Source organism: Protopterus annectens, chromosome 5.part0 (genome assembly GCF_019279795.1).
Source record: "Protopterus annectens isolate FY-2018-M chromosome 5.part0, PAN1.0, whole genome shotgun sequence".
Lineage (NCBI taxonomy): Eukaryota > Metazoa > Chordata > Ceratodontiformes > Protopteridae > Protopterus > Protopterus annectens.
In genome coordinates, this window is record NC_056735.1 from 198,639,290 (window position 1) to 198,656,390 (window position 17,101).

The window sequence follows — 17,101 nt, forward strand, 5'->3', positions numbered from 1 at the left end:
GGTCCACCCATACAAATGACAGTCGTTACCTGCAACATATACCCACAGAGAGGTCATAGGAAAAACACCACACACAGGTTTGCAGAAATGGAAAACCTTTAATTGTGTACTATTACAGTTCTAAATGTCATATCATATAACTGTTCAGACACTGACATCCATATAAACAGAGGAATGCAACTGTGAAACAGTTATACTAATACAGTAGTCTGGAAAGATTCACAACTATTGCTGTCCAGGCTAAGCCTGTCAAATTGTACAATAGTGAAGACAGACTGGGCCACAGAATACCAAACAATCAGCAGTATGTAATGCAGGTGTATAGTTCAGCAGCCTCTATCTACACTCTGTACAAAATCAGTAGGTGGTAAATATTTCATGTGACCAAATGGGTTGTAACTGTTACATAACAAGGCATAACTGACACCATCACAAGTACACTGACAAACAGAACAGTCTGTATGCTAGGAGGCAGTAGGCTTGCATTAACCAGTTTATGTAAGTAATGTAAATATAGGTGAAGTATACGCTACTGTACATCCAGATACATTAAGGCAGCTCACCCCTGATACCCCCATATTTTGTAACAGCCTAGGTCATGTATGGTGTTTCCCCCCAGACTCAATAATACAGGGCCATATACCACTGTTACATACACTGGCTTCTGGAGTGCATAAGTGCACACATGTATTATGTAGGTGACGTCCACACGTTTATGGACCCAGCCCCACTGTATGTGTGGGGGATACAAAAGCAGTGGACTGATGGCAGCAATGGCAGTGTGATATATTCACAGCCCACCACAGAACAACCACTGACAGGATGTCATATGTGCAAAACTTGATATGTAGGTGGAAGACAGAGGCTAGAACACAGGCACATATGTGAAAAACTGTTGCCATACACTAAGAAAGCTGCTGGTGTTACAGGATAGTCTGCAACATACCCTTAGTCAGGGAATTGAGGTTAGAAACAGAAATGGATGTAGCCATGTACTGATAGCACTCAACACACACACTGCCAGTAAATTAGCTGACACAGGACCTGTGTGGTGGACAGACAAAGCATGATAGGCACACCTCTGGTCAGCAAGAGGATAGGCCCACAGTTGTGAGCTATGCAGACAGACTGCATTCCAAGGTAAACTAGTGTGTACACACACACACTGTAACACCAGTAATATATAAAGCATAACACAACTCTACTCACACTCTGTCTGTAGTTCCTGAACCTCCTACAAATATTTGGCTGCCCTAAGTGTGCTGGTTCTTCTGTAAGATGTGCTGCTACCTGCTGTCTGTAACACTGATGCCCACACGCAGGAAGGATGTCCATCACACAGGAAATTTAAAGGAACCACGCCCACATGATGTAGGGATTTATAGTAGGTGGTTGCCATGACAGTGGTAATTGGAAGTACTACACATGTGCAATCATATATATATATGGCTATCTGGATAGTTACATGTTCATAGGTTCATAGGTTGGTACTAGGCTATCGGCCCTAGGGCCTATACAAGCCTAGCCATAACAATTTTCCTGGCTATTTCTTCCCACACTATTTACTTCCCTGGACCCCTGTCTAGCAGGGCAACTGACATGATCCCCGGGGTGAATTTCCTTTCTCCCATCCAATCATCAAGGTTCCTTTTGAAGAGGGCTAAAGAGGCACTCTGCTTGACATGTATGGGTAGTGTATTCCAGAGTCTGGCAAGTCTCTGGGTCAGGAACCTATCCCTCCAGCATGTATTGTTTATTGTGATGACAAGGTTTAGATCCCTGGAGCATGTGGCTCTGAGAGATTGGGATTTCTTTAAGTGTAGCATGTCCAACAGCTCTGGGTTTGACAAGGCCTTGTATATTAAGCAGAGATCACCTCAGAGTAGACGATATGCGACAGAGTATAGCTGGAGTTTTTTAAGGCGGTCACCATAGGGCATCTGCTTTAGACCTGTGATTCTTTTAGTGAGGTATTTTTGCGGCCTTTCCAGTTGTTGCAGATGTCTTGAGAGGTACATACCAAATGGGGTGTTGTATTCTATAATGGGTCTAATGAGGGATGAGTACAGTGGGACAATGAGCTCCTTTTTTCTGTATGAAAAGCCCTTAGTGATGAGGTGTGCCACATAGAAGGATTTCCTGACTGTTGTGGCAATGTGGTTATTGAAGGTGAGACCACTGTCCACCTGTGTCCCTAAGTTTCTTATCACACTTTCGGTCTTTAGTGTACTGCCACCTATGTGGTAATCCATGGGTACATGTTTTTTCCCAAAGGGGATAACTATACATTTCTTGGCACTGAGCTTGAGCCCATGGCTCTGGCACCAAGAATCTGTTTCTGTAAGGCCCTTTTGTAGAGTATCCACATCATTTGGGGATTCAATAATGGCTCCCAGTTTACAGTCATCTGTGAACTTTGTTAGCCAGAGTCCCTTAGTGTTGGCCTGTACTTCAGAGAAGTAGATGCCAAACAAGAGAGGTCCCAGGACTGAACCCTGAGGTACTCCACTTGTCACTTGTCTGGAGCTGGATTTGGAGTCAACTACTTTTACAGTGTGGGTTCTGTCAGTAAGCAAGCTGGCAACCAATCGAGTGATGTAGGGATTAATGCCCAGCTTAGTAAGTTTATCTATGATTCCAGAGTGGGGATGGTGTCAAAGGCCTTGGCGAGGTCCAGATAGGCTGTGTGGACTGCCTTACCCTCGTCCATGGCTCTAGAGACTGATTCGAAGAAGTCAATCAGGTTCAGGAGATAGGATTGGCCCTTCATGAACCCAAACTCGGTGGGGTCCAGTGTTTGAAAGTTGCCAATGTCTTTGTTTATAAGTTACATGTACATATGTACATATGACATGCTCCACCTCAAAAAATCCAAATCCATCAGAACCATGAGAGCTAAAGACTTAAACCTCGGCACAAGTATGAATAGGACATGCTGGAGGGATAGATTCATAACCCAGAGGCTTCCCGTGCTTTGGAACAGGATCCCAGTTTGTATTAGGCAGAGCCCCTCACTGACTCTCTTCAAGAGACATCTTGATGAGTGGATGGGAGATAGTAAGTTTACCCCAGGGGTCACATCTGTGTCACTGCTAGACAGGGGCACAGTAAACTAATTCTATTATATAAGGGGACCTTCAGTGTGTCACTACTAGACAGAGGCACAGTATTCTAGATTTATTCTGTACATTTTTTGTACCATTTCATGGGGTGGCAAAAGCCACATCACTATGGCTAGGCTTACAAATGCCACAGGGCAGATAGCCTAGTACTATACTATGAAACTATGAAACTATATATTTCCACCATATGTCCTGGACATGGAGTGTAGCCCTACCCCAGCCTCTATAGTCCCAAAGTCGTAGTGAAAGGGGATGTCAGGTATGTATAGCAGGTATATTAGTAGGCTATTGCTACTGTCATTGGGATTGTCTTCACAGACATGGTGTGTGTGGCAGGTCACATCTGCTTATAACGTGTGCCATTGGCTACTGACAGACATCCGAAGGGCATCATAGTAAAGTACTGCTGCTAGCACGTAATGCCCCTGTGGACTGCAGCAGAGATGTTGGCCAATATATGTGGACATTCTGACACATTCTGTACAGTCCAGAGGTATACACATAACCCCTAAGTGCACAACATATGTACCATGCCTGAAAACATGGCTGTAGACAGCCATGTAGATGGATATAACACATAATGACTGGTATGCATTTGCCACCATAGGTTATGCATTCACACACCCCTGTCTGGCCTGACACATAATAACCGCTGGTACAGGGGTGCCATGGCCACATACTACCCACTAGTTATTGACATACATCTCTACAGCATCCCACTGCTCTTTCTGACATACATGACTGTTAAGGGAGGCCCGGCAGCAGTACATCTGGCAAGTATCTGCACATGACATCTCACTGGGTAAGTACAGTAAGCTGCTAGGCATGTAACAATGCACTGTGCAGAATACAGGCAGACTGGCTCAACATTGGCCTACATCTCCTATGGGGGAATGCACATGTACCTGCATATATAGCAGGCTCTACAGGCATGTCACAGCACAGGGTAAGATACACCTGTGGGAAAGTGCATAACCACAACCAATGTGAAATCAGCCACAGCCACATATGTTAAGCTAGCATAATATTACAGTATATGGACTATCTGTTCAACACCATCCTCATATATGCCACTCACAGACTGACCCTGCATATACTGGGCTGCCACACAGTTTGGTCTGATGGCTGTCCGTGGTATGGCATATGTGTGTGTATGGCCTTACAAACATGTACGCCAATATGGTACCATACAGTGGAGCAGCATGTAATATCAGATAGGACGGGAACTAGAATAATGACATCTACCACAGTCTGTACACAGGCTAGGGTACATATTAACAATACACACACTGTCGACATTCACCATAAGTACACAGACCTCAATACTGTATAAACATCCACATAATGTCCAGGTTATGCATGAAATATAACCCCTACTGTACATAACATGTAGCAGTCTGATATCTCACTGGCTTGTTATCAGATATGATGACACTAATTATGGTGTACAGCACATATGCACCATTTCATGCACGACATATGTACAAAGGTTGACAGAGTTGTGGCTGGAAGCACCTACACAGGACCAGTATTAACATGTTGCTGTGATAACCTCATACATTTACTGTTGTAACAGGGTTTGTTGCAACATATATCCTATGAGGGATATGAAGTCAGTAACTGTCATGGCTTTCACCATCTACAGACTGCAATCTCCTCACACTACCTTCTGCAGTCCACAGATAGATGCTCCATGGGTAACACATGAAACCAAAGGCACAACACACTGCCCAGTCTGCAGATGATCCTGCAGATGGGGATTCCTCATAAACATGGAAGTGACATGGCAGGTATTGAGACATGTAGGACAGCCATATCCACACACACACTGTTAAATCAGCATTACTCCAAATGCAGTATAGCAGCACTTACAGTCTGTAGTCAGGTCAGGTGCATCCCCCTTCTGTATGTTGACCTGTTTCCACAGTGTATGTTATTAGAGGTAAATCCCCAATCCATCTGAGATGCTGTTTCCAAACAACAGATCTAGTTCCTGCTCACAGTGAATGAAAAGGGCCAACACCAACATGATGTTCCTAGATATTGAAGTGTGTTTCCATGCGATTGGCTATGGGAATGTTACCACAGGTGTTCCACATGCAATCAGCTAGGGGAGGGCTGCAGTTCATGCAGAGGACATTAGCTGATCATGGGCATCACTTAAAATGCACATTGTGCTGCTGCTTAAGCAAAGCAGATGTAGGTCTCCACATCCACCAGAGATGGAGTGGGTGAGGTAGACAGATGCAAAGACAAGTCAGGGAGGGGTGGGAGAGTAAAACTTAAGCATGTTTATGTCACACACCTACCAGCACAGGGTATCAAACCCATGAGGACTATGTAGTGCTATCACAGTTCTATGCAGTTATTGGATGCAGCACATGGGTTACCAGTTGCAGAGTCCTCAGAACATATATGTGATGGTGAGTGACATTTACAACAGGGATACGGTAGCTATACGAAAGGTGACGTACATATGCCTGTCCACATGAACAGGTGCCAGCATCAACACAGCCACACTCTCACAGAGACGCAAACACATTGACACACTTGGCAGGGACAGGATTACAACTCATCAGAAGTGGGATTGCCACAACACATCACTGTGCAGGTATCACATGCATCACACAGGTCATACAGGGGTTGTATGGGCAAAAGGTATGGGGAGGTGTCTGACATCAGACAGCATGCTACAATATGCCCATGGGGGTTGTAGGGAGTGTGGATGTTAACATATGTATCATATAACACACACATAAACACACAGGGTGCCAGTACTGACATGTGTGGGTCTATGTCTGCATGGGTGTGTGGTGGTCAACTGTGCCAGACAGCTGTAAAAGGCTAGGTGATGGGTATACCTTGGCATAGGCCACATGAAAATGGGCTGCATTGTGGCTCAGGCATGTAGTGTCTGCATTTGCCCACACAGGTGGGTATTGTATCCCCCATCCAGTCACCTGGGTGACTGTTGTGTGTGGCCAATGCTGTGCATCGCTTGCCATGTATGTGTTCCTTAGTCCATGATATGGACGGTGTCTGGGAGGTGCACACCTCCCACATGTATGTACAGTGACATGTGGAACTGTACCTGGGGTGTCTGACCTATGTTGTGAACACAGATTATCATCAGATGTGCCAGTCTTGCCCACCTGTGGCGGGAACTGGTAACGGACAGCAGGTTTACCCTGCACCTACAATGATAGCATGCTAACGGCATTCCCTGGTGTCAGTGGCATCTGTCAATACAGGGCATGTTGTCAGGCATGGTATGTCCTTTGTGGGTCACATGTGATGGCACCACAGGTGTTACAGGTGTCCATTGGGGAACATGGGGAAGGTGCACAATCTGCATGTACGTGCATATTGGACAGATGGAAAGAGTGCCATGCCCTCTGTAACCCACTGCTATCACCCCATAGTTACAGAGGTCAATATGCAGTGTACAACCCACATATTGGCTGTTGCCTAGGCATGTGTGTGTGTATGAGACATGGGTTAAGAGTGTGCTCTGGGTAATACTTGGGTTGCTAACTGTGATTTCCTGGCCTTGCTGTCACATGTATTGGTATGGCTTTGCATCCCAGCCTCTCAGCTATTTCACATCTGTTATCCCTGTACGGTGGACATTGTAATATATAGGAGGGCCACCATATAAGAAATATGCAAAACCCACTTCACATTGGCCAGACGTGTCACACACTCACAACCTCCTCCACCCAGGATACGAGTTACAAACACACACACACACACACACACACACACACACACACACACACACACACACACACACACACACACGCACACACCTGTCATGTCTGAGAGTAGAACCCCTACCTAACTAGTTTATTACATTACAGCACTACGCAGTTACACACCACAGAGATTACTGAAGTACTCTTTCCCCAAAGGTGTATATCACATTGGATGACATCAGCAGGCTTGCCAAAGTAGGCCATTTGAATTGTAGTGAGTGGGACGAGCCTAAAATGCATTGTTCCGTCACAGCCAGTGACACACAGTACATCCACAACTGACATGTGTGGATATAGAACCCCTAACAGAGGTCTATATCACACTACAGCATGGAGCTTTTATAGGACACACCACAGAGATTACTGCAGGACTCCTTCCAAAGGTGTATTTCACAATGAATGACATCAACAGGATTGCCAAAGTAGGCCATTTGAAATGTACTGTGTGTGACTAGCCTATGATGCATTGCTCCATACACAGACATTTAAACTCACATAAGACATCCAGAACTGCCATGGGTGGGGATGGAACCCTACCACAGTTCTAAATCACACAACAGCAGTATGCAGTTATGGCATGCGCTATGGAGATTATAGGACTATAACTTTCACAGAGGTGTATATCTAGGTGGGTGACATCAGCAGCCTTGCCAAAGTTGAGTATATGAATTGTAAGGAGTGTGAGTACCCTAAAATGCATTTCTCTCTACACAGACAGGCACACACACACACACACGCACACTTACCATGTCTGGGATTAGAACACCTACCTATCTACATTATTACACTACAGCAGTACGCAGTTACAGGACGCACTATGGAGATTACTGAGCTACAACCTTCCCAGAGGTGTATTTCTAGGTGGGTGCAGCCTTGCCAAAGCTAAGTATATGATTTGTAGGGAGTGTGAGTATCCTAAAAAGCATTGCTCTCTACAGTCAAACATGCAAACACACACACACACACACACACACACACACACACACACACACACACACACACACACACACACACACACAGTTGCCAAGTCTGGGGTTAGAACTCCTACCTAACAAGTTTGTCACACTACAGCAGTATGCAGTTATGGGACTTGGCATGGAGATCACTGGGCTACAATTCTCCCAAAGGTGTATTTCACATTGAATGACCTCAGCAGGCTTGTTATAGTAGGGCTTTGGGGAGGGCAGTGTGTGTGCATGGACCATAACCCCATTCATCTAGAGGTTGACATGCCACATGCGGGCACACACGGGGTCATATTTCACAGGTATGTGTATACAGCTGCTAGCTGAATACTTCCTTGTACAGTCATGTTGCACAGCTGGCATGTGCACCACATAGTCTGTAATGCTGACAGATACTGGTGGTTAGTATCTGCAGTGAGTGACATCTGAACCTCATGTGTTTGGGGCCTTTTGGCTGTGTGCTGGGTGAGACAGGCCTGGATGGCTCCTTGTTACCCTCTTCCACACATCTATGTACATCTGCCTTTGGCATATTATAGTGTGTTGTCCTGACATATATATCTGTATTCCTATCCACTGTCTGTGCAAGGCATGAGTGGTGCATACTGACAAGTGTCTGCACTAACAACTGCAACTGCCAGATATGTCTGGTCCAATGGTGTTTGCAGACATGGCCTTCATGTGTTTAGGTGTGTGAGCATGCCCAGTATGACCTTTCAGTATGTTATTGACTGACATTGCCTTAATTTCTCTACATTGCTTTAATTTCTCTAAGTGTGTGAGCATGCCCAGTATGGCCATCTACATTGAATGTGTGGATCGTGTCCAGGTAGTTTGTGCTGCAGTGCTGACCTTTCTGTTGTACACCGACAGGTAGCATGCGGTTTCTGCAGGGTAACCATCGATCATTTGGCGTTGACTGTTACTACATGTCTGCATAGCAGGGGGGACACCTCACTGTTTCGACATTTCTACACAGGATTGGGGGGGTCACACCTAACTGTTATTACATTACTACCTAGGATGGGAGGGGGCACATCTGACTATTTCTACATTTCGACACAGGATTGGGGGGACACACCTGACTATTTCTCTGGGGGGGTTCCTTATTGGAACTGAATAATTATTTAATGTATCTTAATGAAACTACTGAATTTTTAAGGTTTAAAATGACAGCATCCGAACAAAGCATAAACTATCTAGATGTGCATCTGTATAGATGGAAATAGGTTAGAATCCACAATATATAAGAAAGATGTGGACGCCTCTAGATATATAAATAGAGAGAGTTTGCATGCCCCTCATACATTTAAAGGTACTTTAAAGGCTCAAATAATAAGAACTACTAAGTTGAATACAGTGGATGCTAACTTTGAAGAATAAGCTAAGGAAATGATGCAGGAGTTTCAAAAAAAATGGTTACCCGTTATCTGTTATTAATAAGGTTTATAATGAGGTGGTGAATGGGAGATTGAATAAATATAAACCTGTTTTCAGTGGAGAGTCACAATGTAGTGGAACCTTAAGATGTGAGAACAAAATGGTTAGATATCTTACCACATTTAATTTGAACACCGACGCAGTACGGAATATAGTGGAGAGAAATTGGCCAATTTTGATGGCCATGCCAGAGGTAAAGTTAATAGTAGGTGAGAGGCCATCTTATGCCTATAGGAATTCAGAAACTTTAAAATGAAAACTTTGCTATAAAGATTTTAAACAGAAGGATATGCAGGTTCAAACAAGAATAGGTACAATAAAATGTTATAATTGTACCTGTTGTGATGACTTATATGAAGGTGAATGTTATTTTACGCACCCTATTAATAGAGAAGTTTATAATATTAAGGCCCTGACAAATTGTAATGAAACTCGTGGTCTATTTAGCTACATGTGTAGCATGTACATCATTTTATATAGGTAAGACCACGAGAAAATTAAAGGAGAGGATTATAGAGCATAAATCGGATATAAGGAGGAAAATATCAACAAATGCTTTGAGTAAGCATATTATGGATGAGGGTGAGAGACATAAATTTAAGTTTAGGGTTATGTGTACAGTTGCGATGGGAGTAAGAAAGGATGATATGAATAATATATTAGAGCTAAAAGAATATGAGTGGATTGTTAGGCTTCAAGCTGATGTGAAGCCTGGCCTTAATAATGCTGTTAGCTTAAAACCTGTATTGATGAAAAGGCAAAGAGAGAAAGTTTAAGTATAGCTGATATAATATAATATATTAATTTTAAAAAGATATTTATATATGTATGTGTCAATATGTTATTTATGAGTGAATGTTTTGTATATATTCATTAATGTGATTTACATATTCTTGATTATGCTTAGAAATAATAAGTAAGTTTAGAAGTTTTTAAATGATATTTTAAGTATCTAGTCTTTTAAATTTTAATTAATGGATAGGTTTGGTAGGCTGGCTGAAACATGTGACTAATTAAGTCTCCTATTTAAAGTTTGAAAATGATGTTTTTACCATGTACTGATGAAGGGTGTGGACCCGAAAGCTTTACAATAAACTGTCTGAAGTGCTAAGTGGTTGTTTGATTTATAGTTTCAAATTTGGATACAGTATCACCAGTGTTGTGATATATTACTACATTTCTACACAGGAGTGGTGGGGGCATACCTGACTATTTCTACATTTTTACACATTATTGGGGGGGGGGCACCTGACTGTTATTAAATTACTATGTAGGATGGGGGGCACACCTGACTATTTCTACATTTCTACACAGGATTGGGGGGGGCACACCTGACTATTTCTACATTTCTACATAGGATTTGGGGGGGGCACACCTGACTGTTATTACATTACTATGTAGAATGGGGGGCACACCTGACTATTTCTACATTTCTACACAGGAGTGGGGGGGGGGCACACCTGGCTGTTATTACATTACTATGTAGGATGGGTGGGCACACCTGACTATTTCTACATTTCTACACAGGAGTGGAGGGCACACCTGACTATTATTACACTACTATGTAGGATGGTGGGTCACACCTGACTATTTCTACATTTCTACACAGGATTGGGGGGGGCACATCTGACTGTTATTACATTACTATGTAGGATGAGGGGCACACCTGACTATTACTACATTTCTACACAGGATTGGAGGAATGGCACACCTGACTGTTATTACATTACTATGTAGGATGGGGGAGCACACCTGACTATTACTACATTTCTACACAGGATTGGGGGGGGCACAACTGACTGTTATTACATTACTATGTAGATGGAGGGGCACATCTGTCTATTTCTACATTCCTACACAGGGTCAGAGGGGCACACCTGACTGTTATTACATTACTATGTAGGATGTGGGGGGCACACGTGACACTTGTACACATTTGCTATGACTGTACTGGTATGTCAGGTACTCTATTTCATTCTGCATTACTAACTATCATGCTGATTAGAGGCATATCAGGGTACTACAGTTTGTGGCATTGGTTGCCCTACATATTATTATCTGACTTCCTACCCTTCAGAACTAACATCCCACTGCCTACCCTGCTGTGGTCTGCCTGTGCAGGCCTGGGGGAGGTGGTTAACCATAGCATTATTCAGGGGCCATGGCACAGCCTCTGTTTGGGTTTGTCTACACCTGTTCTGCTTGCTGAGAATGTTGTTGGGTATGTAAACCATCCTGACTGGCATGTGTGGGTCATATGGACAGACATGTCGCTCAGCACATTTCCTGCAGTGGGTTTTGTCATCCTGTGTAGTATTGGCTATTATGGTGACTCCAGTATGTGTTACAGATGTCATGGTGCCACTATGGGTGTCTACTGTCTGCTGCCATAACATTCAGCCACCCAATTCCCTTGCATGCTCACATCCATACCATAGCTACAGGTAACGACACATTCTACTCCATTTGGCAACTGGTAGGTTGATTGACTTACCTTGAGGGTGTGCCAGACTTGTGGATGTTGCTGGGGTGCTGCCTATGTTGGATGCACATAGTACACTCCCTATACATGTTTGAGCACAGGTAGTGTCATGTTTGACATCCCTTTCACTGTATGTGCGAGTCAGAGAGAGGTATCATTCCCTGAGTCCTTACTGTGTCAGTGCATGTGCTATGCATTGCCTCTTTGCTGCAGCCATGGCATACTGAGCATGCCTCCATCTACCTACTGGGGCAGGCTCAGGTTGTTCCTCTTCTGGGTCACTCTGTGCCTGTGCATGTCAGACACCAGAACTGTGACCTGAGCATCCCAAACACATGCTTTATTATTTGTCTGGCCTGTGCGTGTGCCTCATTATGGCGTTGTTGTTCAAGTGCGTGTGCATTTCTGATGGGTGTCATCAGCCATGGCTCCAGTGTGTACACAGCATCCACCACTAGGTGACTGTAGGGGATGTCCCCATTGTCAAATCTCTAGTACAGCTGCGTCAGATGCCATATGTGGGAATCGTCATAGCTCCCAGGGCAGCCAGCACACACATTCATTATAATGCCCTGGGCATCACATATGACCTGGTAGTTGATGGATGGGATGCCCCTGCGGTTGATGTGGGCCCTACCCTGCTCACCAGGTGGTGCTTTGATGCATATGTGCATACAGTCTATTGCACCCACTACCCCACTGTATTCTGTTATTTGGTGGAAAAGATGCATATTGCCGGTCAACACTTCATGGGTGTTGAGGAAATATATGTGCTCACTGGCATGTGCTGACATGGCATCCAGGATTTGGTGGAATACTCTGGATCCTGATGCCTGTGAGATCCCCATGATATCCCCAGTTGTGCTTTGGGAGGTACCGGTGGCTAGTATACCTAGGCCTACACATACCTTGGTATCCACTGGGATGGGTTCCCCTCGGTCAGTTTGGTGTGTCAGGTGTGGTCAGCACAGCTCAACAATTTGCTGTAGGAGGTCTATGTCCACCCTATAGTGCTCCACTATCTCCAGCTCATGTAGCCCCTGGTAGGTTACCCTGGGTCTGTACACTCTTCTCCGTCTCCTCACTGTGGGTTGTTCGGCAACATTCAAATCCTCACCACCCTCAACCTCTTGCACATGTTGTTCTATGTTGCCTGCTTTAGCCCTTCTCATTTTGTATGTTTATTTGTTAAAATTTCCCCACTTGTATATACCGGTGATGTAGAGTGTAGGAAAAACCAGAGGGGAAGGTGTTTGCTTAGTTTATAATTCTGTTCTGGGCTGGGCTAGTCTGCTGCCTGTGTAACTGGCTGATTATAATACATTTCACCTGCCAGCTAAGCTAGTTCTCCTTGATTACCTTCCTACTGCTGTTTTCCCTTTCCATTGCCTCCCTGTTTAAGCCCATGCACACACCGTGCAAACAGAGTGCTCAAATGTGTACAATGCTGCTATTTTCTGGTTTAACTTCTTTTTTCTTCCTGTAAAACCCGGTGCACGGCACGCACACCCACTTAGGCTTTGTAAAGAGTGCAAGGCAGGTTTAGACACACCCCCTAGCTTAGCTGTGCTAAGCTAGGAGCAAACCCAAGCCACGGGGCTCCAGTCCTCTTACAGTATGCTTGACACTCCCCCCATGATGTCACCTACCTCCTAGGCTTGCACCAAGCTATTCCTACTTTTACACTGTTGGGACCTGACTCACATGCTGGGGAGAACTGGGATTCACTATCCTTCCCCTCATTTGCATAGGATTGCCTGCTAATTCATAGTTACATGTCTCACATTGAGCCTGCCCCCCTAGCAACCACTACTCACTGGCCAGGTTGTCTTCTGCCTGCCATTGACTTGCAAGGCAGAATAATGATTTTAGTTAGAATGCTTAATTTAGGTTCATTTTGTTTTTTTCCCCCGATCCCATTTGCGTTCTGCTGCCCTACACTTAAAACAGCCGAGATCGGCTAAAAAAAATAAAAGTTGATTTTTTTCATTTTTTGTATTCTTTGCAATGCCAATGGCTTTATACTTGGCCATTGGCATGCTTACTACATGATAGGCAGCCTTTATTTGGAGCTGTAATAGCTCCGTTTTGGATTTTGCTGAAATGTACTTGGTTACTAACCGAGTACATTTCTGCTGATTGCACTAGTCCTGCACGGACGGTCGCAAGCTTCCTGGATTGCAAAATCACCTCATTTGCATGGATTTCTCCTGCAAATGGGGTGATTTGCATACAAGGAGTTTGTCCATGCAGGATTATTGCAGGAGCTCTCGTGCACGCCCCTGCAGGGTGTTCCTGGATCGCATGGCAGACATATTGCCTCCTTGAGCTCCTGCACCGATCTTGCACCCTGTGCAAGTTTTTAAGAATCCGGGGGAGTCTGTAGGTTGTTTACATAGTTTATATTAGTGTGCAGGGCTGCTGCATGTGTATTTGGCTGATTCTGATACATTCCACCTGCCAGCTATGCTAGTTCTCCTTGATTGCCTTCCTACTGCTGTTTCCCCTTCCCACTTCCTCCCTAGTTAAGCCCTGAGGTGTGCCGTGCATACCCGGTGCTCAAATGTAAACAGTTCTGCTATTTCCTGTGTTTTTTTTTTTTATAGGCCCGCTGCACACCACGCACACCTGTTTAGCTAATGTAAGCACTTTTAAGCAGAAATGGCCCTCCCTGGACGCGAACATGCTCTGCATTTCATGGGACAAGACAATACAGCCTCAGACCCCTTTCCTTAGCTGTACTTAGCTAAGGGCAAACACGGGCCACTGAGCTCCAATGAGCTTACAGCAAGCATGACACACACCCTTATGAGATCATCCAGCTGTTAGACTTGTACTGTTCTATTGCTGCACCTACATGGTTAGGTACATGCTGACACTTTGAAGAAATCTGTGGTTCAGTATACCTCCCCTCATTTGGATACCCCAGTGTGTTGGTCATTAGATACTGCACTTAAATGGACCCTTTCCCCTTGACAACCAGTGCTCCCTGGTATTGTTTAAATTCTGCCTTCCATTGACTATAATGGAAAAATGCAGATTTAAATTAATATTGACTTTTCTCATTTTTTTTAATTTGTGGCATGGTCCCATTTATGCGCCACTGTCCTAAGCTTAAACGGCTGAGATCAGGAAAAAAAAAAAAAAGAAAACGCTTAATTTAAAAAAAATAAATAAACTGTTTTTAATGCCAATGGACTTATATTTGGCCATTGGCATGTGTATTTAACATAATACATGCTTTTACATGAGCTGTCATGCCTCCATTTTGTCAGATGCAGAAATGTACTCAGTTATTTACTGAATACATTTCTGCACTGACACTGGGCTAGCATGGAGACCTGGCAGCTTGCTGGATTGCAAGATCACCTAATTTGAATGGTTTTCACCAGCAAATGAGGTGATGCGCATATTTGCCAGTTTTCTGTGCTAGAACAGTGTAGGGCTGCTCATGCATGTGAAAATGGCACTTTCCTGGATTGTTCGGTAGCCATTTTCCATGCAGGAGCTCCTACACTGTTCCTGCACAGAAATCAGCCATTCGTGAATCCCGGGGGATGTCTTTATTGACAGAAGCATTAAACAATGACAGAAAAGAAAATCATGTGTTGTGTTATCTAGTCAAATGTACACATATCTTTTCATCAACAACTTTTAAATAAAAAAAAAGAAAAAAGAAACTGAGAAGAATTGAGAACATTCCTTTTATCCACATTCTACTTTCTGCCTGCATAACACAACTCTACCCCCATCATACTATAAACTATTTTCATTGTTAAATACCTTATACTGAAAGACCATCGAAAGCAGTCATATATATATATATATATATATCTACACACACACACACACACACACACACACACACACACACACACACACACACACACACACACACACACACACACACACACACACGCACACACACACACATATGTTATGTGTGTGTATATATATATATATATATATATATATATATATATATATATATATATATATATATATATATATATAAAATCCAAAACAGAAACGTGGTGTGTGCAAACTGGTCAATCAAAATATAAGAAACCCAGTAAAAAAGCAAAGAGCGACCAGACCACAGCTAATAAAATCAAGCCAAGTTTTATTCCAGGAAATATAAATGGTGAGCGCTTTCGCAGTAAAAAACTGCTTGATCAGACAAATTCTTCATTCCACTCATCAGTTTAAAAATACATGTAATCCAATCAGAACTCAATAGCAATTAATAAAACATCAAATAAGAATTCACTACTATTTAGCCCATTAAGGAGCTAGCTGTATCTTAATGGAGGGTAAATATACAATAAATACTAAAAGGTATAAATACATGTAAAAAAGGAGATACCTATATGCATCAGTTTTTAATAAAATACATAAAAGACACCTAATTTTTAAGATGTATCTTATCTAGCATAGGTTTGAAGGAAAACTTATCATTCAACCCTTTCCCCATAGTGGCTCTCATTCTAATGATCCATTCTAGTTCTTTACATTCAACTTTATTCCTTTCCACACCCCCTCTATTCCCAGTCCATACTTTCTCCATGACCAAAAATTTTAATGTGTGTGACACATCTGAATCTATCACGTGTCTGGCAAGGGTATTAGTGTCTGCTCTCCTCCAAATATCATAAAGGTGTTCTCTGATGCGATCACGTAATCTACGTGTAGTCGTACCTACATAGAAAGATGAGCACAGTTCACAATAAGCCAAATAGACTATATTATATGTGTTGCAGTCTGCTCTAAAGTTGAATGTCAGAGCCTTCCCAATATCTGGGTGTAAAAAATAACCTTTACTATCCACTGCTTCACAAAAGTTACATTTCCCACATGGCAGAGTATCTTGTACATATTCAGAAGTCCCAGTATAATGCATATCACTATTCCTCAGCCCACATAGTAACCTTTTAAGTGATTTCTGATTCTTAAAAGCAAAACTGTGTTTGTCTCTAACCATATTTTTTTTACCTTATCATCCACACACAAAATATTCCAATGCTTCATATAGATCCCTTGTAGCAGTCTGATATTACTAGAGTAAGTAACAGGTCCTCTCTGTACTTGGTTTCTGTTAGATTCTTGCCTATCTGTAGAGGTACAGTTAGAAACATATGGTTTAACTTCATTATTCCTGAGAGCCACCACATTGGACACAATAGGGTTAACTTCTGTAACTTTATAACCTGTCTCTTTAAATGTCCTCTCTAATGTGTGCATTTCTTGCATGAATGTCCCATCTTCCACTGTTAATCTAGACATCCTAAATACTTGCCCCTTTACATCATTCTTGGTTGGGGTGCATACTGTGTCTAT

At 43.2% G+C, this 17,101-nt stretch overlaps 1 long non-coding RNA gene across 1 annotated transcript; it reads right to left on the bottom strand.

The window, feature by feature from the left end:
- Positions 1-1,115: 1,115 nt before the first annotated feature.
- Positions 1,116-16,824, bottom strand: LOC122802019. The gene is made up of 4 exons (XR_006364846.1): positions 16,757-16,824; positions 8,579-8,583; positions 1,201-1,204; positions 1,116-1,128 (listed from the first exon to the last, which is right to left on the bottom strand). It is a non-coding gene; the product is annotated as an uncharacterized LOC122802019 (long non-coding RNA).
- Between the last annotated feature and the right edge of the window lie 277 nt (positions 16,825-17,101).